The sequence below is a fragment of the Chlorocebus sabaeus genome, chromosome 14, assembly GCF_047675955.1.
Source record: "Chlorocebus sabaeus isolate Y175 chromosome 14, mChlSab1.0.hap1, whole genome shotgun sequence".
Taxonomy (NCBI): domain Eukaryota; kingdom Metazoa; phylum Chordata; class Mammalia; order Primates; family Cercopithecidae; genus Chlorocebus; species Chlorocebus sabaeus.
The window spans coordinates 67,045,709-67,067,707 of NC_132917.1; the positions used below are offsets into that span (position 1 = coordinate 67,045,709).

At 36.7% G+C, this 21,999-nt stretch overlaps 1 protein-coding gene and 1 long non-coding RNA gene across 3 annotated transcripts in view; one reads left to right on the forward strand and one right to left on the reverse strand.

Annotated features, from left to right (window-relative positions):
- The window catches only part of LOC140713336 (uncharacterized), a 200,259-nt gene that overhangs the window by 98,961 nt on the left and 79,299 nt on the right, over positions 1-21,999 (forward strand). The window lies entirely within an intron of this gene.
- Positions 1,427-21,999, reverse strand: part of LOC103220136 (UPF0764 protein C16orf89-like) — a 201,635-nt gene continuing 181,062 nt past the window's right edge. For both annotated transcript variants that reach the window (XR_005243377.2, XR_012095337.1), the window contains 3 exons: positions 16,586-16,640; positions 14,085-14,142; positions 1,427-4,132 (listed from right to left, as the gene is read on the reverse strand). The gene's annotated coding sequence lies outside the window, so the exon portion shown is untranslated. The remainder of the gene's footprint in view (positions 4,133-14,084; positions 14,143-16,585; positions 16,641-21,999) is intronic.

A 21,999-nucleotide genomic window follows, 5' to 3' on the forward strand; every position in this document is an offset into this window, starting at 1 on the left:
TGCCAAAACAACTATTTGGTCAAGTCATTCAAACTAGTCATGAGCACAGTAAAAATATTTGCCAAACTGATTGGCCAATTCAGGCTGAAAGGGGATCCAATGGTCTGACTTGGAACCCTTTTAAAGAATTTCTCTGAGCTTATTGTTCTACAGAATAGTGTTATTGTTTGCCCTTGGACTTCCTTTAGTAACATAACCCAGTTTCCGAGTTTTGGTGGTTTATGTTCCAGATATTATCCTTGCGTAACCTTCAGGTTTTGTCACCTCCATATTAGTGTTAATGTGAATCAGGAATTCAGCATTGCAAATGCTTTACTTGGGCTCCTATTGGTAACAATACATGTACATTTGTAAAATATACTCAATTTCATACCAGCTGGTAAGCTAGTAAGCCCAAGAGCTCTTTTCTAGTTATTTCTTATTTTTAAAAGTGCTGTCCAGTCTGACCTCTTAGAATGGTGCCTTTATTAGACTGTAGATGTTAGATTTGAAGGTGTTTTAGAATCTCACTACAAACCCCAAGCACTTAGACTTATCCATGCTGTGAAAGGTTATTCTCATGCAGTTGGAGGTAAAATAGGATTGGGGTCTGCATTGCTTTTCCTCTTCCAACTACATGTCTATGTGAAGCTGGATTTTCTTCATCTATTTCAACCACAAAACATGTCCGGCAGATTGAATGCAGAAGTTGATATGAAGTCCAGCTGTCTTCTATTAAGCCAAATGCGAAAAAGATTTGTCAAAATCTACAACAATGCCATTTCTTTACTAATTATTTTGTTTAAAAAAAGATTTTTTCATAAAATACAGTGTGTTATTATGTACTGTTTCATGTTACTTCATATAAAATAATAAATATTTTAATTTTTTGTGCTTTAATTTCTGATATGGTAAATGTTGATAGCTGTAGCTGACAGAAATCAAAGCTCTTTAGGGTCCTCAATAATTTTAAGTGTAAAGGTGACATGAGATCAAAATGTTTGAGGAAGATTGGCCTACATAAAAGGGAGAGATTAATAAAATTGTGGTATATTTGATAGCATTCAGTTCACTTGAGAAATTTAATTTGGGTCCTTTCTTTCTGGAATTACATACTTTACACATTACTTCTAAAGACTGTATCTTGTATAGACACAAGAACAATTTTTTTTCTAACAGTAGTAATAATTGGCAAAAATTCATGTTGATTAGAATATGCCTAACTGCAAAAAAAAAAAAAAAAAAAGCTTTTTCTTTTCTTGCAGGAAGTACACATTCATTTGTGTGCATGTTCAATAGAGAAACATGAGAGTCTGGAAGTGTCGGAAGAGGGAAAACTTGGATTTCCCAAAATTCCCACCAGATGGACATTTTATTGCTCTGTGTGGCCACACCAGCCATGTGCGCTCTTGAGGCACTTTTTGCCCCATGCTCTTGTAAAATCTTTTCCAATATTGACACATGTATTGCTTTCTAGATTTTCTTCAAAAAGAATATCTTTGTTTACTGTAATGTTTAGAAGATTTTATACATATAATACACTACTATATGTAATTAATATGTAATATAATTAATTATATAATTATTATACAATAAGATTGTGTATATAATCTTTTAGACTAAGATTATGTGTATATATGCATGTATCTTTTTCCTTTCCATTCAGCTTTCATTTTGTTTTCTGATTCAATTTCTGATGCCTTAAGATTCCTTTACATTACTTTTCAGACTTCATCAGGGTTTGTTTTTCAACTTTGATGTGCAGATTTTATTATTGTATTATTGTTTACGTCCTCCTCCAGATCATTAATGAAGATGTTAAATAAGACCAGACAAAATACCAGGCCTCCAAGCCCTGCACTAAAAAAAATCTCCTTTCCCCGTGATATATTGTCATTTACTGTTGCCCTGTTCCATTTATTACTACAAGCTAGGTTTCAATACATATGACCATGCTCATATCTAATTTGAATTAATTTTGCAAGTAAGATTTTGTGAGGCCTTGCATAAAGTGATCCACCAAAATTAAGATAGCTCACTGTCATTTTTTAAGGAAAAACCTGTTTCCTTGCTAATTTCACAACTCTTCTCCCTCCTATAACCCTAAGCCCTCTCCATGCCATCATCTGTCACTACTCAAGTTCTTTTTGTTTGTGAGAAAAATTTAGTTTATGTGGTCATTATCCACCAATGTGCCATCCTCAAGATACTCAGGTGTGGGTTCCTTTTGACTCTTGTAAACCTAAACCCTCTGATCCCACAGACTTTTCTTGCCAGAGACGGTGGTCTTATTTTTCTCTCCCGTTTTCTTTTCACATATGTATGAACTTTATGGTCATTTTTAGGACTTTAGGGTCATTTTTACTCATTTTGGGACTACTCTGTGATACTCATATGATACCCTCGGTTAAAATCTCACCTCCCCAGTTCCCCACCCACATCCTTTCTTCAGACATTTACCTCAGGGGTGCTGGGGCTTTTTTGAGAGTAGAGTTCTGTGGCAGGAATTGCCATATACATGGAGATATCTGATGTCAAGAAAAAGCTTAAGATTCAGTCCATAGGCCTCACAGCTGAACTTGGGAGTTGAAATCCCCAAACCACATCTTATCTTCTTGTTGGGAAATAAGATAGGCAATGGTCACAGAGGAATATAATTTATTTACAGATGATGGGGCAGGAAAGCCACACCCCCATGCCCAATCTCTGTCCACAGAAGAGAGAGGAAGGTGATTGTATGGCAGAATTAGGGCATAGCAGGGGGACCAGCTCCAGAATATATTTCCTAACCACTTTGCAAACTCAGAAACGGCATCTTTTAGGATCATCCTGGCACCATCTTTTAAAATAAAAATATCCCTCAAAAGAACGTTTTAATAAAATTTGACTGGAGCTTACCGGAGCTTATTATTAATCAATATCTTACCTTATTGCAAGGGCCTGCATACCAAAGGGCAGGGAAAGCAAATGAAGAGTTGAGAAGGTGAGATGTGCGAAGAAGAGTGAAAACTGGGGTTTGAGATGCAGTTCTGCAAAAGCTGGTGTCCTGAGCAGTAATACCCTGGTGGTTTTGGGGAACAGATAGTGAATAACTTGAAGCAATGAACAAGGATCAGGATGGCGAAGCAAACTCATCCCCAAGCCAGTCACCAGAATATCATAGGGGACAGGGGCAGTCATTCACTTACTTCTTCACTCATTCATTATTTATCCATTCGTCCATCCAAAATAATATCTTTAATCACCCTTTATGTCCCACGTGCAACACTAATATTTTTAAGCATGCTTTATGTCCAAGGTGTAAAGGATACAAAGTTGGCACCAAAAAAATTCAAACATTGCCCTTAAGTAGTTCATGATGAAATGGCATTGCTTCCAGAAAGTTAAGCAGATAGATTAGAGTCCAGGATATGGAAGCAGTCTCAGAAATGTTAGAGGACACCAAAGAGAATCAATTACCCAGGGGTCTAGGGAAATGATCACTCTTTTCTTCTATGCAGGTGCAGGGTCAGAGAAGGGGTGAAGGGCATCAGGGAGGATATTTCTTCATGGAAACTTACCTCTTTTCCTAGCAAAATGAAATTCAATCTCCCTGCTCTGTGGAAGTAATCCAACTCTGCTTCAGGTCTTGGTTGAGCAAGAACAAAAGGGGCAATGCCTTCCTTAACTATCTTTTGTTATTATAGAGCTCAGGATGAAGGCAGGGAGGAGGAAGAATGGAATAAGTTGCAAAGGCAAAAATGGTATCAAGGTATGCCGGTGCTGTATTGATTTTAGTTTTATTGCATTTTAATCAGGAGCTACAGTGGACTGAGTGATGCTCTGTCCAGGGATCCTTTTTGCCCAGGAAGCATGCTTGACCTACTTGCAAGGCAAGGGAAGAGTGAATGTCTTCAACCAAGGCAAGAAGTTGGTGGATGATTGGCTCCACTTTTTGGTACTTTAGTGAGAATAATTGATGAGCGTCCTCCATTGCCTACCAGAGTTTTCTGGAGATCCCGACCTCCAGTTGCTGGTAGGTAACTGACTTGATACCACAACTTCATGGTCTTCTTTCCTTCCTGAGTCACTCTCCCATTTTCCTGCCAGCACTTCCTGGGACCATCTTCCAAAGAAATCAATCATACTTGAATGCTTGTCTCAGGGTCTGCATCTATGGAAACCCAAATCAAGACAAATAGTTTCTTGAACTTCTGCATGCATGTTTGCCAACAATGCTTAAAAGGACCTGCCTAAATGTAGTATTCTCTTTGGCCTTTTCTTCAACTTTCCCAAACAATCATTCAGCCTTCTTGTTCCCACAGCATTGTACCTTGTTATGACAGTGCTATAATTGGGTAACCCAGTCCTCTTGACAGGATTGATTCAAATCCCCTTTCCATAGGCAAAAGAAAGGCCAATGACCTCCGCAAGATTATCCTGACACCTAGTCAGCTTACAGTTTTAAGGTTTCTGAGATTCTAGTGAAATATTACCGAATTCTTAATCCCTGCCCTGCAGCTTGTGACTGTTCCCTTATCTCCATCCTGACCTCAATCCAAATATGGAACTCAATAGATTTCCATTAGAAAGAGCAAAAAAATACTGCTCATAGCCATTCATTCTTTCAAAAAGTATTTCTTGAGCACAAATGTTCTAGACATCATTTTATGTTCTATTAAGAATAAACAAGACTGACAGGGTTCCTGTTGAATTATGATCTCAAACTTCATTTTTTCCCATTTATTTACTGGCTCATTCATCAAACAATTGTTAAGTATGTACTATTTGCCAGGTATGTATTCTGGAGCTACAAGAATGAGCAGTTCCTGCCCTCAAACCATTGCTGGCCAAGAAATACAAAGTACTCCATCACTCTGTAATAATCAGGAAAGTCAGTGGGAGTGGAGGAGTGGGTGAGGGTGGGCAGGTTTCTCATTTTTCCTCCTCTATGATTTAGGGAATATAGGCCCAGCTCAACCTTAAGGTGTAGCAAAAAAAAAAGAAAAAAGATGGCTAAGAATCCAGGTTACCAAGATATGGCTCAAGAGGGTCAGTGGATTCAGAGTCAGGAAAAAACAGAAGTGCAGGTCACTCAAGTAGCAATGCTAGCCCCTGAAGGGAGGCTAGGACAGTAGGAATTGGGGACAAAGCCTGAGCTTGGGTGTTGCGGATGGGGGGAGGGAGGAGAGATACAAAAACCAAACCAAATAAAGCTCACACCATCCTCTAGCAACAGTTACTAGAGCAGAATGTGGAGTAACCCAACAGCAGTGACCTGGTGGCTCTAATTTCCCAGTTCTTGTTATGACTATATTCAGCCCATCATTTTTGTTTTCAAAGGCTTGATTAAAACAACTGATTATGGTATCATCAGTGCCAATATAACTGCTATGAGAAACTTATTGGCAATCCAGCTAATTGGGTAATTTGGAATATACTTGAATAGGTCAAACCTGAGATACCCTGATTAGTGGTTTGTGGCTTTCCTATTCAAGTTGTAATCATTCTCCTCACTTGGAAGAATGAATGTCCTTGTGTATAATAATGAGCCAGTTGATTTTCTCTTAATTGAGCTCATAGTGTAACCAGACCCCCTCATTCACTGGGAGTTAGCTCTCAGCTCCCCTTTCCGTTGGTTAGGAGACACCAGTACTTACGTAGGCATTGTAGTGTTCTTTTATGCCTCATGAATCTTGTTTCTGTGTTACTGTATAAATCCACGAAAGAAACTCAAGACATCCACAGTAAGTATTAATCTTAAACTATGTTAGGGTCACGCCTTAGCAAGTCCATCCTATTTTTCTTGTTGCTCCTTTTTCTCTTTATTTTTCTTCATCTTCACTTTCCTTTGAGAGACTATACACTCCCCAGTGACTAAGCCTCCTGTTCCTCTCTTGCAGAGTATCTCTACCTATCACATTCCTCTTCATTTCTTCCCCATATCATTTCTGTTCTTCACTAGTAGCATAACCTTGGTATAAAAGTAAATATTTAACTTATACACTTTTGCCAATTTTTAGTAACATGATTTTAGTCCCTATTTAAGTTTTGGGTTCTTCTTATGCTATAAATCTATACAGACTACAGAGAATAACACTATGAGAAAAACAAACAAACCAACTTTGGGTTGTTACTGTTTAGTTGTTTTTTGTTTGTTTGTTTGTTTGTTTGCTTTTTTTTTTTTTTAGACAGGGTCTTGCTCTGTCACCCAAGCTGGAATGCAGTGGCACGATCATAGCTCACTGCAGTCCCAAATTCCCGTACTTAAGCGATCCTCCTGAGAAGCTGGGACGACAGGCTACAGGTGTGTGCCACCACACCTGGCTATTTTTTTAAAATTTTTGTAAAGATGAGTCTTGCCATGTTGCCCATGCTAGTCTGGAACTCCTGGCTTTAAGTGATCCTCCCACCTCAGCCTTCCAAAGTGCTGGGATTACAGGCATGAGTCACTGTGCCCATCCTATGATTCTTCAGTCATGGTTTAAAAGTTAACTTCCAGGTGACCTACCACATTAGTAAAAGACATTCATGAAAGAGTATTTGGGTGAGGAAAATAATATCTTTTGAATAGTTAAATTCAAATTTTAGTAAATGTAAGAATCACTGTGAAACTTGTTTAAAACATAACCTTCCAAGCTCTTGCCATGCAAATACTGAGTTAGGGGAGTCTAGGGTGATCGGAAGAATCTGAGTTTTTAAACAAGTGTCCAGGTAATTCTCATGTGGCCGAGTTCAGAAATCACTGCTCAGGATGGTAGAAATAAAACCTTTGGATATTTCCAATACAATTTTGTTGTTGTTGTTTTGTCGCTTTGTTCAAATATCTGTAGGTACAAAGGCATTTGCAGAAATAGACTATTCATTGGTATTTGCTGCATTATAATTCCCAAACGTAATAGCTTAAAACAATAAACAACTTCTGCATCACCTGGGTGATTCTGGGCTGAGTTGGCTTATCTGGGGCTGGATGATCTAGAACAGCCTCATGCACATGTCTTGTGGTTGGCTTGAATTCAGGTGGAGCAATAGGGATAATCTGGCCACATGTCTCATTATATAACAGGCAAGCCAAGGATTCTTCACATGGTAAGTTGAGGGTTCCAAAGTGTATCACGAAAGGGCAAGCCCCATTGCACAAATACTTTTCAGGTCTCCAATTTGGCCATGTTTGCTATTGTCCCACTTAAGAAGGTAAGTCATATGGGTAAGTCCAGAATCAGAATGGAAGGGAGATACCCAAGTATGTTGATTCAGGAAGGTAAATTATTGCAGCTGTTTTTGCAACAATATAATTTTCATGCTCAACTGGAAAATTCAATTGGATTCCGAGCAACTGTATGATAGAAAAAAAATCAATGATGTTGTAGATCAAATACCTGAGTTAATCTAATCCCAGCATCCCACTTAGTAACTGGAAGATGGTTGTCTTTTATTTTCTCTAATTTTCACTCTCTTCATCTACAAAATATAAATGCTAATAATAATAATGTTTACTTCACAGAGCTATTTAGAGAATAAATGAAGTAGTGGGTATAAGAATACTTTGTAAGCTAGAAATCTGGCAAAATTCAAGATATTTTTAGATGTGTTTCGTATGATTATTCCTCACTCCTCCAAAAATGACTAAAGTATTTATTAAATCAATGAGCTTCCTAATATCTTTGTGACTTGATTGTTCTCAGTATAGCCCATCCTGAACCTGCTGTTAGAGTCATCTTCCTTTAAAACCAACTTATCATGTCATCCAACACTTCAGTAAACCTCTGATAGCTCTCCATTTACCTATACAATATAAGTAGAATCAGCATATTAAAAACGTTCCCAATCTGAGCTCACCTCCATCTTTATGCAACTTTCTTGACTGTCTATTAAATTTGGCATCATTCCCTTTATACATCAGACCATTATAATTTCAAGCTACATCCATTCTATTTCCCTCAAACTACAATTTTCTTTTACTGCATCTTCCCTTTGGCAAACTTCTACTCATCCTTTAACACCCAGACTAAATATTCCTCCCTCATTGCATAAACATTTAGTGAGCCAAGAACCTTTCTCAACTTCTCAAATGTTAAGTGCTCTGTTCTCTCTGTTCTCAAAAGACTTTGTTAATATCTCTAACACTTATCATAGTGCATTATAATTTATGTGTGTATGTTTTCTGTCTCCCCACCTAGACAATAAACCACTCCACTACCAGAAATAGTGCAGGTTCTCAGTATTTAGTTTTGAGTAAATGAATGAATGAATATTTGACTCCTTTATTCCTTCCCTGGCTGGCCACATGATGCTCTGAGACTTAACCAGACATACTCAACCCCCTAGATTTCTCGTTGCCAACCCTGACCACAGACACCAAAGAGTACTCTTGCCCAGTGGCCCATTCTCACATCTAGAAGCCAGTTACAGTCATGCCCCACATAATGGTGTTTTGGTCAACAATGAACCTCATATACAATAATGGTTTCATAAGATTATAATGAAGCTGAAACATTCCTGTTGCCTAATGATGTCATAGCCATCATAGAGTCCTCATGCAATGCATTACTTTGTCTATGTTTAGATACACATAATACTTACCATTGTGCTACAGTTGCCTACAGTATTCAGTATAGTATCATGCTGTACAGTTTTGTAGCCTAAGAGCAACAGGCTGTATGCCTAGGTGTGTAGGAGGTTATACAAGCTAGGTTTCTGTAAGGATATTCTATGATGTTTGTACAATATCAAAATGGACTAACAATGCATCTCTCAGAACATGGCCTCAGTGTTAAGCAATGCAGATTCTGCTATGTCCTAACTCTCGAGTTGTCTACCAAAATTTTGACCCACTGCCTTTCCTGATCTTTTAACTATCTCATAGAGTCATTGCATTTTTTCTGCTACCTTTGTAGTCATAGTGACATCATCCAAGTATAATAACAATTCAAGGAATAGGGAAATAACTGATTTTTTAAATCAGTGTGCCTACCATGAACCTTATCAGAAGAATGTTTTTCCTACTGCTTTACAGCTGAAAACCATGGCTCAGCGAGATTAAATAATTTACCCAGGGTCAGATAGCTAAATATATGGCATACGGGATTTTAACCCAGTTTTGTCTGATAAAAAGGGGGAAAAAGCCTCCTTTTCTCTCTTAACTCTACCACAGTAGTTTGCCAACTTATAGGCTCACATCCAGGAAAGCTTAAGCTAAAGCTGTGATTTGAGGACTAGTAAAGGTTTACACTTGCCTATTTTAACCATTAGTTTATGATCTTCATACCAAGAAAAGATTTTAAGCAGTTGTAAATCAACTTAAAATAAAGCATCTAGGCAGAAAATCATGTGTTGATGGTATTATATTAATAGTTATTTTGCCTCCCAAATTTCTAGTTTATCCAATGTTTTGAGTAAATATAAGAATACAAGGGTCACTTCAAACAAAAAACTACAAAACTTCAGTCCTTCTGTTTCAACTTGTAAGTTTAAGATTTCATCTCCTTTCTGGGCAAGAAGAAAACTTTTGTTTTTATTTTTACTAAAAATAATAATCATGGATAAAATGATACAGTTTAAAAGGATTGGCTCTTATTCCATCTTTGGAATTTTTCACTCCAGACTATCTCTTCTCTCTTGGCAAAATATGACATAATGATTTGAAAGAAAGAAAGAAAAAAAAACACTTAAGTGTTTGAGGCCAGAAGTTAATTGAATAAGACCTTAGATTCTGATGAGTTTGTGTTTTATGGTTGATTAACTTGTTTTAATACCAAAAAATGCTTAGGAAACCCAATTATCATGCCACTTAAATCTGAGTTATTGGCTGATTTCTGCTAGTTTCTGGATGTCTTATTGACCAAGTTACATTTCCTACTATGATGTACAAGAGAAACTGACCTTCAGTTTGGAAAGAAAGATTTAGGTTCAACATATGAACAATTCTTCAAAAACAGAAAGACTAAATTCTTAGATTCATAAGTTGGATAACTTGAGCTTGTAATTTCCAGTTACCAACATATTTCTCGCACGAAGAATAGGATGAACAGTGTGAGAAAATGAAGGCCCTAATATTTTTCTATGCTTTGCCTATTTTTTACTAGTGTGATTATTACCACCTCACTGTTGTCCTTTTACTTTGTTTAAAGTAAATACATCAAAGCCAGATGCCTGGTTATAAATAAAGAAGGTAGAAGAGGAAATAACTGAAATTATTATGCCTCATTCTGGAGTCTACTGGCCACACTGTAAAGAACAACTTGCCATTGACATGCACATGCATATTCTGTCTCTACCAAAAAAAAAAAAAAAAAAAAAAAAAAACCAGCAACAAGGAAACAAACAAACAAACAAAAAATCTATTTTTCTGTTAGCTGGCCATCTTTCTTCACATGCTGGAGGGAGGCAAGAAGGGAGGAGAGACATAGGCCCCCTAAAGGACTGTTAGAAATTCTTACATAACCCTTTAAAATAAGAGTTCTTAACTTAACCCGAGCTCCATAGATGAGCTTCCAAAACTCTGTGAACCTCATAACCCACAATTGTTTGCAAAATCATGCTACACATTTTTCTGATGAAAGATTTCATGAAATTTATCAGATTTTCATGAAACTCTATGATCCATAAAAAATAAGAACCAATGCTCGGCCAGGCTCAGAGGCTCATGCCTATAATCCTAGCACTTTGGGAGGCCGAGACGGGTGGATTGCCTGAGCTCAGGAGTTCAAGACCAGCCTGGGCAATACAGTAAAACCTATCTCTACTAAAATACAAAAAATTAGCCAGGTGTGGCGGCATGCAACTGTAGTCCCAGCTACTCAGGAGGCTGAGGCAGGAGAATTGCTTGAACCCAGGAGGTGGAGATTGCAGTGAGCCGAGATCACGCCATTGTACTCCAGCCTGGGCCACAGTGCAAGACTCCATCTCCAAAAAAAAAAAAAAAAAAAAAAAAAAAAAAAAAAAAAAAAAAAAAAAAAACCCAATGCTCCTAAGTCCTAAGTTCCTCCAACTTCCAGGCATGACTATTTTTCTGGGATATCAGGGAATCAAGGCGACTAAAGGGATGACAGGTAGAAAATGGGAAGAATAAGCCATGGCTTCTTGCCTAGTACAAGTGGAGGCAACATGAGACCACAGCTTTCTTTTTTTTTTTTTTTTTTTTTTAAATTTATTTATTATTATTAAACTTCAAGTTGTAGGGTACATGTGCACAACGTGCAGGTTTGCTACATATGTATACTTGTGCCATGTTGGTGTGCTGCACCCATCAACTCGTCATTTACATCAGGTATAACTCCCAATGCAATCCCTCCCGCCTCTCCCCTCCCCATGATAGGCCCCGGTGTGTGATGTTCCCCTTCCCGAGTCCAAGTGATCTCATTGCTCAGTTCCCACCTACGAGTGAGAACATGCGGTGTTTGGTTTTCTGTTCTTGTGATAGTTTGCTAAGAATGATGGTTTCCAGCTGCATCCATGTCCCTACAAAGGACACAAACTCATCCTTTTTTATGGCTGCATAGTATTCCATGGTGTATATGTGCCACATTTTCTTAATCCAATCTGTCAAGTACAGAATTGTACAAAACTCAGTTCACAGACGGGCTGAAATGAAAGCAGCTTTCATAACCCTCAGGTTTGCCACTTCTCAGATAAATAATGCAGAATCATATGTAGGGTTGCTCCTAAATATTTGAAGCAAGGCACTGAAAGCTGTGTATTACTGAGATCTGTAGGTTTAACCTGATTGATATTTTCCATGTATATTTAATTAAGCAACTTCTATATGCCAAGTATAGTATCAGACACCAAAGATATGCTGGTGAGCTGAACAGGAATTAGAAGGAAAGAATAAGCAAGACTTGATTCAGCCAAACTTGTAAGGGAACTGGGATACAATGAAATCTCTTTGCACTGTTATGTTAATCACAAATTACCACAAAGCCATAGAATTTTGGAACTAGAAGAAAATTTGATGATTACCTAGTTCAGTCCTTCTATTTTCTAAGGACTTTGTTCAGGGTCATTCAGTTCAAGTGGCAATACTGGGATTGAATCCTAGGTTTTCTTTCATCTAGCCCATTTATCTACCCTCTATTTTAAATTGTGGCTCCATAACCTATCTATACCCTTTTATTTCTAGAGTCAACTGATTTCAAAAATCCCTTCAGCCTCCCAAATACCTGGATGCCAATAGAGAATTCCTCAAAATCCTCTCTCCAAACATCAAGATACCCATTCCACATACCAAGAAGAAAGAAAATTTAGAATTTATTGTAAAGTATACAATTGGTTGGTATCAATATACCAACCAATACAATTGGTCTTGATGATGAGGGTGAAAAAGTTATTGATGATAATGATGATGACAATACTATCACTAATGATAATGGCACCTAACATTTTTAGCTTGCTCAATATTAGATCCTCATACTTGTCCTCTTAGAGGTCATGATTTTCACTATATAACATGGACATTCTAATTCAGGTATATTGATACCAACCGATTACAAATTTAGAAAAATTTCAATATTGAAATCCAGCTTTTGCTCAGAAAAAGCAGCATCTCTGGCTCTTTAAAATTACAGTCTCAACTGGTCCACTCGTTCATGATGTCATATACAGTTTCACGTTGTCTGGGCAACCTGGTAAACATACTGCTTCCTCCATTGTTTAATTCCCTTCCCTAAGTGAGATCCTTAGGCAACCAGGCTTCATTAGTTCAGGTGCTAGCCTCAGGGAACTACTTGTTTTAATTAGAGGGATGAAATGGCATTTTAATTGTGCACAATGATTAATAAACATGCTGAGCTGCTGCATAATGATCTGCAGCTTGAAGAGCTTTCTCCCTTATTCCTGATATCTACATCCATTAACTGATTGTTATCCAGGTGGAGAGCTGTCGAGCTCTTCCTCCAACCAAAATGCACACTGTCTGTCCTCCAATTTTTCTGTTAATAACAATTACTATAACTAAGTTCCATTAATTTTTGTGGTAACAGAGAGACAAGACTAGAATGGAGAGAGCTTACAAAGTGCTATACTGCCTATGTAATTTATTTCAGTGAACTTTCCTGTAAAAGGGAGATAATAATATGACCAACCTGACAGGGTTTTGCAAAGACTAAATGAGATAATGTATGCAAAACTGGCCCAGAGTAGGCGCCCTGAAAATGTGAGGTGCTATGATCATTAGTAGTAGTAGTGTCATCATCATCATCATGAATAACTTCTTCACCCTCATCAATTTCATCATCAAGACCATAATCTTCCTCAAGATTAGGTACTCATGTATTTCCTCTGATAGGTCATAATATTCAGTATATAACATGGACATTCTAATTCAGGGATCACTTTCTAAGGTGTGATGGTTGACTGAAGATTTTCCCAATTTCTCCTTTACGTTGTATGAAAGTAGTTTGGAATGACTTATGGGAAATGTGTGCAAAGAAAGTCACGTATTACAGAGACTTAATATCACCCCCTAAGTAGTTAAATAAAATACTTGCTGCATGTCTGAACTTCAATGAAAACAGAAACTAAAGAACTAGATGATAAAGTGACTTACTTTACAAAGCTTCATCTGCTTGGCATTTGTAATACTTTTATTGGCTACCATTATAGTTTGGTGACTCCTTACAGCATTACAGCTTTTTTCCCTAGTTGCAGACACTAGTATATTGTTTGTTTTGTGTTTCCTGAAAATTGTTCCTCAAGGTCATATATCTATCTCCGAATCTTTGACTTTACTTGATTTGAGGGAAATAATTCTGGAGGAAACTGAGGGCAGCCGCCACAATTCACCATTTGTAAATGGTTATTGCGATGTTGGATATTACACAATTGATCCTATTTCTTAGCTTGAATTATTAAAGACACTATTTTTAAAATAGGCCAGCTGTTCTACTGACGTACTTATCTTTATTTTTTGACATATTACCATAACTGCACACCAATACAACTCACTTATGCCCAAGAAAAGTAGTTATGACTGAGCATGTTAAAAGCTAAATATAAAACTGCTTTCTCTCCCACAAAATGTTAAGGATTTCATAGAAACAAGTCTGCCCCACTGAAGATGTCTTCCTGTACACAGTCATTATGGTTCAGTGAAGCAGATATGATTGATTACACAGGCCAAATTTTACCTTGCCTCCAGGGCGCTCCTAATTCTTGTTGTTATTTCCTTTAAAGGCACACAATTGTCTGCAAGAGTCAAAGGGGAAAGGTGAATGAACTCTTTTGGCCATGGTAGAGCAGAGAGAAAGGTTTTGGAACAGATACTGAACCTGAAATATCTAAGACAGTGCCGAAAGAAAAAGAGGACTGAATGCATTTTTCTTATTTTCCTATTTCCTAGCAATGAAGTCTTTAAAATCACTCACCTGAAGTTCCACTAAAATATATATATATACACTTATTATAATGGTCAACATTAAAAATACTGACCATATGAAATGTTGTTGAGGATGTGGAGAAACTGAAACTCTTAAACACAGCAAGCGGTGACCTACATATTACAAACAGTGCAGAGATTTCTGCAGGGGAGTGGAGCGCAAGAGTAAAATGCTACAGCATTTTTGGAAAATAGTTCTACAGTTTCTTAAAAAGTTAAACATGCAACTACTAGGCAGTCCAGCATTCCACTTCTCTGCACGAACCCAAGAAATGAGAGCAGGTGTCCATACAAAGACTTCGACACAAACATTCGTAGTAGCTTTATCTGCAATCGGCAAAAATAAACAGCCACAATGTTTCTTCTTCACAAGGGAACAGATAAACAAATTGTGCATCTAATGAAATACTACTCAGAACGAGAAAAGAATGAATGATTGATCCATGCAATAGCAAAGATGTATCTCAAAATAATTATTCTCAGTGAAAGAAGTTAGACAAAACTGATATCTATGGTGGCAGAAAACAGTGCGGAGATTTCAGCAGGGAAGTGGAGTGCATGAGTGGTTATAAAGGAGCATGAGGAAACTCTTGGGAATGATGAATATGTTTGTTATCTTGATTGCAGTTAGTTTCATGAGTGTATAACATGTCAAAAACCAAATTGCACACTTTCAATACATACAGTTTACTGAATCTCAATTACACTTCAGTGAAACTGTTAAAATAAATAAATCACTTTCTCGAAATTTTTTGAGCATAGTTATCTGTTCTAATAGGACTGGTTACAATATAGTGTATTAATCTTTGGTGAATATATATAGATAACACGTTTTTCTATAAAAGGCTATCAATGTAAAGAGATGAGTTCAATAAACCAATACTATTATGTCAATATAGACACAATTAGGATATTAGGAAGACTTTTCTCAAGTAAACAACCATAGCACTAAAAACATGGCTGTGTAAAGACGCTTGTGGTAAACTCTTTGACCATTTGGGATGTTTCGAATAACCATCCAGTAATATTGTGCTAAATTAAGGCCTTAGATTATTTTTCTGATTTTCTCTCCAATGCTAGAAGAGCTATGAGGAGAGATTTTTCTGGAGTATCCAACTTAGTACCCCCCCTACTATTCTCAGCCCAACCCTGTGGCACAGCAGTCAGTCAATCCCAGCTATGCCAACCCTGTGGCACAGCAGTCAGTCAATCCCAGCTATGCCAACCCTGTGGCACAGCAGTCAGTCAATCCCAGCTATGCCAACCCTGTGGCACAGCAGTCAGTTAATCCCAGCTGCAGATTTGCTGACTCGGTGGTGATCTCTATGAGCTGATCTATTAATGAATTCTTTATTACCAATGATTTTTTTTCTTTATACAGCTTACCTTTAGTCTTCTCAAGCTCACCTGAACTTCCTTCCCATTTCTCTGTAGCCTTTACCATGTTATTACAGAGCAGTTTAAGAATACTCATTGAATGAATGTCTACATTTTAAATGTACTATTTCTTTCAAAATATCCCAAGCCCTCAACGCCTACACTAAAATAAGATGACTCTTAAAAAATGATTTGTGAGAAATTTACTAACTTGGTAAAGAAAGGCTATTTAAACATAATGTAGACTAATATATATTCACAAAACTGTCAAGCCAGATGTGCATATATTTATATTACCACTAAATTTATATTATTTACTAATATTCTTTAATAATCAAGAAGCCATAGATTATAATATTTTAGATAAATCTATACTAACTGATTAGGTTCATGTTATTTTTCTCTCTTTGTTAGGAATGCAACACATTTATTGAGTGCTTATTAATAAAAACTATCAGAACAATAGTTAAAAATCATTTGTGTGATGAAAGAAAGAAAAGAGACAAAAAAGAGAAAGGAATTGAATCTGTATGTACTTTTCTACTTTATCAGTTATAACATGCATTGCTTGGATTATTTTAGATTCTTCACTTTAGTTCTCAATCTTGGCTGCACCTTTCAGATTCACCTGATCTTGAAAAAATGTTGAATGTCTGGGTCTCACTCCAGACCAACTGAATGAGAATATATGGGAATAGGCCCAAGGACTGATGTTTTTGATGCAAAGAGGGATTTGTAAATTCCTCTTAAAATGTGCAAATTAATAACACATTATTAGGGTGGCCCTAATCTTCTCATCAGATATTGATATTTCCTTGATGTCAGCTTTCCTCTTATTCTCTGGTCATTTTGTCTATCATATCCACCATGACTTACATTTTGGCAGCCTTCTGGTTCTTCCCTCAGTCTTCTCCCTCACTCCAGAAAAGCCCTGTAAGAAAACAGAGTCATAATAAGCAGTGGAGACTTTGGTGAAGATGTTGCAGGACGATCAGGATACTTCGTATCACATATCTTACAACCACATGACACTTACCACACTCCAAAGTCCTGTCTCCCTTAATACAATTGAGATTTTTTTTTTTCTACTGAACCAGCATTTTATAGAAGAAAAAGTAGAACAAAGTACACAAGTTTCCAAAGTAATTCACCTCCACCCCAAACCTGTATATTCCCAGGCAAAAACAAAAGGTCATGCAGTTAATAGGTCTTCCCATTTTTAGAAAACATTTTAATCACCATGTTATTATTTGAGCATGCCTTTGCACTGCTATACTCCAAGTGGCTTATCAAAAGCTTCTCCCAAACAGACTTAATCATCTCCACAAGAGTAACCTTGGTACCATCTGGTAAGATAACAAAATAGTCTTCATATCATTTTATGGACATATATTCATGTTGACCAAAAATTAAGAAAAAATAAAGGTTACTCTTATGTTAAGAAAAGCAAAAAATTCCGAGCTGGAAAAGGGAACAGTGACAGCAGAGTAGGGTCACTATAGTTAACAACAATGTATTGTATATTTCAAAATACCTGACAGAGAGGACTTGAAATGTTCCTGACACATAGAAATGAATATTGAGGTGATAGATACCCCAAATTCCATAATTTATCATTACACATTCTACGCATGTAACAAAATATCACATGTGCCTCATATATATGTATAAATACTATGTAACAGTAAAAAATTTTTAATTTTAATTTTAATTTAAAAATTAAAAAAGAGAGTAGGAAAGAGATTAACAAAACAAGTACAGCTGCCAAAAAAACGAAGCCAGAAAGGATAGAATGGAAACAACTAGTGTCAATCTTGTAGCTCACAATCAATAGTTTTAGAGTTCCAACGTGGATTTATATTTTAAAAACTTGGGGTACCATCCCCAGTGACACTGATTAAGTAGGTCTGGGATTGGACCAAAACTGACATTTTTCCCAGCTCCCATAGGATTCTGATGCAGATCACTGACATGCCTCATTTTGGAATTTCAAACTGTAAAGTGCATAAGAATCATCTGAGGATCTTGGTGAGATTCAGATTGCACTAATGGTAATGTGTAAGGATGAGGCCTGAGATTCTACATTTCTAACAAGGTGCTGCCAATTATATGACCTATGTGTCACACCTTTATGTCAAGGTAGTAGGATTTTGAAAATTGGGTTTGGGTGTGTTATAAATATGATTTGGATTGGGCTCCATCAAAGATTATTTCATTGAAAAATCTCTTGGATTTCTTGCATTGCCCAGTGCATCTCTTCTCTGCTCTGGACTGACCCAGTTCTTAAGATTTGCTCCCCATTACAGAGTTAGTTAAGCTACAATTAACAACTGTGGATTCAATAAGTCTTTCTCTTTCCTTATTTAATATAGATTTGGTTATCATCTATGATAGTGATTGGTAAACGGCTACAGGCAGGCCAATCTGGCTGCTGCCTCTTGTTGTAACTAAAGTGTTATTGAACACTGCCACATCCATTTGTTTACGTATTACCAATGGCTCCTTTCCTACCATAATGGCAGAGTTCAGTAGTTACCATAGAAACCATGCAGCTGACATGATCATATATGATCTGGTTCTTTACAACAAATTTTGATGATCCTTGCCCTATGACAATTCACGGTCTTCTAAGCTTCAGTTTCTGCAATTAACCCAGAAGTATTTTTAGCACAAGATGTAGTCAAGAAAAGGAGGAAACCTTTTTTATTAATTCTGAGGTTTTCCGCAGATCTCAGGAATTTCAGTTTCTCTTGCCTTGTATAACTGAATGCCCTTCATTCACTGCTGCTATTTGATTCACTTATACGTGTGTTTTGTTCTTTTATTTGATAAGTAGCTATTGACTTATTAAGCTTTTAAGGAGTGATAGAGATAATCAGAGGACACAAAGATCATTTTATGTTTGGTCATGAGAAAGTCTTTATGGAGAAGATGGGACATAACTTTGCTATTGAAAGGAAGTGTAGACATGCAATTGCAAAGAAGCAGAGAGAGGTGGGAGGATGAATAAATAAAAAAGAGTCAGAATACTCAAAAGGTATTCAATAAGCGAGCAAGTACTCTGCATAACTATATTGGAGTGTTCGTACAGGACAGTGGGACACAGGACTACACTTTAAAGCACCTTGAAAACCAGTGTAAGAATTTAAAAGAGTTCTTAGGTCCTTGCAACTCAGTGTGGTCTCCAAACCAGCATGGGCATGCCCTAGGACCTTCTTAGAAATGCAGATTTTCTGCCCAGCCCCAGACCTACTGAATCAGATTCTACATTTTCACAAGATCCTCAGATCATCTGAGGATGATGATTAAGTTAAAGTCTGAGAGTTAAAGTCTGAGAAGCACTACTCTAGGAGAGAACCACTTGTGTAGTGCTGAAAGTGCTGTACTGGGGCTCCTGAAGATTCCAGAGCTATCATTTACAAACTGCGTGTCTTTGGACAAATCCCTTAAAATCCCTAAGCTTGTTTGCTCATATGTGAAATGATTATATTTGAGCCTTCCAACTCTGAAACTCTATTCTCTCATTCAATGGACATCAACTAAAGGGGGATTGTGATATGAGAGGGGATATAAATACAGTTATGCTTTAGAAAGGCCAGTGTAAAGACTGTTTCAACATGGATTTGAGATGGAAAAAAAGAAGACAGAAACTGGAATACTAGTTAAAAATGCAGTGTGGAATTCTAAACCTGAGGTTACAAAAATATAAAAATATACTTTTGTGTAAAATTATTTGCTATTATAGATACCTTCTTAGTATTAGCATTACATTCCATTGTCTGCATTTTTTATTATATTCATTAAACTATATATGACACAGGTCATGCCACAAGAAAGTGAGAAAAAATGAGGGGGGCAAGGGAGAGAAAATGAGAAAGAAAGAAAGGGAGAGAGAAATTGAAAATAATTTCCCAGAACCAGGCAGTAGTAAAGAAGGCCAAGCAATTGCAACAAATGTGTTTAAAAGTCATAAAATGGATTGTTTTTTAATTGGCACTCCGTTGATATGGCTGATATCTCTCTGATTAGAATATTGTTACAAAAGTTGTAGGGCTCTAGAAAGGGAAGTCCTCATGCCTCACTCAAAACTAGCTACAACATCAGCATTGCAAAAGGCATGAAATTATTTTTAAAGGCATGAACAAGTTGACAAAATACTGATTTTTTTCACTCCCAAAGAAAATTTTACTTTAATATATTATGTTGTCTAGTGGCCCGCTGGGGGATTTATAATCTTTCTTTACTTTTTAAAAAACAATTTTATTATAAAAATTTCTTCCAGTCCCCATGAAGTATCTTTAGCCATCTCTTCCAGATAAATACAGTGTCTATTTGAATTGATTGAATTCAATGGATTCATTTCATGATTTTTTTATTTATGTTCTCCCACATTTAAAATAAATAAGGTTAATACTGATAGAACAAGGCTGTATGGGTCTTAGAAGGATCTATTTTTTTCATCGCACCTCTTTTGTTCCATCTTGCTTAGCAAATCAGATGCTAGATATATTTTGATTAGTTTGTACTTTAATGGATCATGTATGGAGGGTCCACCTTTCACATTGGGGCCATTAATTTTTCTTGAGTCTGATGGAAAAAACAGGTAGAGCTTTTTTTGTGTGCTGATTGAAAAGTGATGGATTATTTTCATGTGGTAAGAAACACAATGTTTTCTTTAGCACAGCAGGATATAATGTTTGCAAGGTCTAACAGTGAAATATTATGCATATCTGCCACTGGCCAGCTGCCAGAAATGGAACAGCAAAATCAGAGGAGATTTTGAATTTGAATCTTAAAACCAGTACCGCCTACAAAAAAGCTAATGAGCCATTCTAAGCAGAAAAAGCTTTTATACTAATAGATGGTGCCCACCATACATGCCTGCATTTAACAAGATGGTAAATAATTATTCATTTAAATGTTACCTTGAACTTTATTTCAAGGAAAAAAAGATATTTATTCCTGGTAATTTCCAATAGGCACTGCTGCAAGATTTTTTTTTCCCCCTCCCAATTCGGAGGCCCATGACATTTCCTTCCTGGTGAAAGTAGAATCATTTTCCATACAGTGTTTGTCCTCTTGTGGCTGAAAAATTGATTCATAGAAAATTTTATTCTACCATTATTTAGTATTGAAAACTGGCATTTTCAAATCAATACCTAGAATTATGAAGAAGCTTTGAAATGTCATAAGAAATAACTATAAATAAACACAATCTTAAAAGGTGGGTAAAGGGGATGTTTTGAATTTGCTGAATGTCTTGAGCTCCTTTGCTTTCAAAGTCAAAGATCTAGCACTGGGGATCCTTTCTGCTCTTAGCATTTATTTCTGCCATGATAAACTATTGGTATATTAAGGAAAACACAATCCACATGTTCATTTATAACCAACTCATCAAGATGTTATTTTCTAGAAATATTTGATATCTTAGTAAATATTTGATATATTAGAAAGTTGGAGCCTTCTTTTCTAGGCTTTAAATTTTTATTTTGTGTTATTTTATCCTTCTTTTTAAGTGCCAGAACATTTTATTTAGTAGGCATTGAAAGGAATTTGGATCTATCAGGGCACCGGCTCCACTTTAAATAAAAAAGCTACACAATCAATATGGAAAATATACTATATATTTCGAGAAAATACACATGGTATTACTACCCTCTTGTAAATGGAAAAATCCAATGGGAAGAGACATTTGCTACATCTTGACGCTTTATGTATTTTATATCTCTGTATTTCAATCTCCATTTTAAAGATGGTGTTATGACCTTAAATTATAGGCTTTCACTTTTAAGACCATAATAATCTCCCAGTGCTGCAACTCTGCAGGGAGGGGAACTGATGTTCAGTCCCCTAGAAACATAGCGGGTGGAAGAGAAGAGAAGAGAAGCCCTGATGCACTGTCACAGCTCACACCCTAAAGTCACAATTGAGACATGCCTATGACAAATCCAATCCGGCCATGCCACCTGAGTTACACCGCCAGGTGTTCTGTTTTCCTGGAAGCTGCATTAACTCTTCTGGTCCTCTAGGGTACTGAAAAGTAATTTACTGATACGTCACCCCAAATGGTGCTCTTGTGGTCCAAGGTCTGGTCTGTCTCCAAATTGACACAAAGCCTCAAAGACCTGCTAGAAGTAGCTTATAAATTAGGGCACTATGGTTTATCTTCCAGAAACTATTTTCTAAATGTCATGTATCACAGAGTCATTTTTTATTTGCTTAATAGATTATTTTAAAGAGCTTAGAGATCATATACTCCATACATTAACCTGCTAACAAACCCCCAAAAT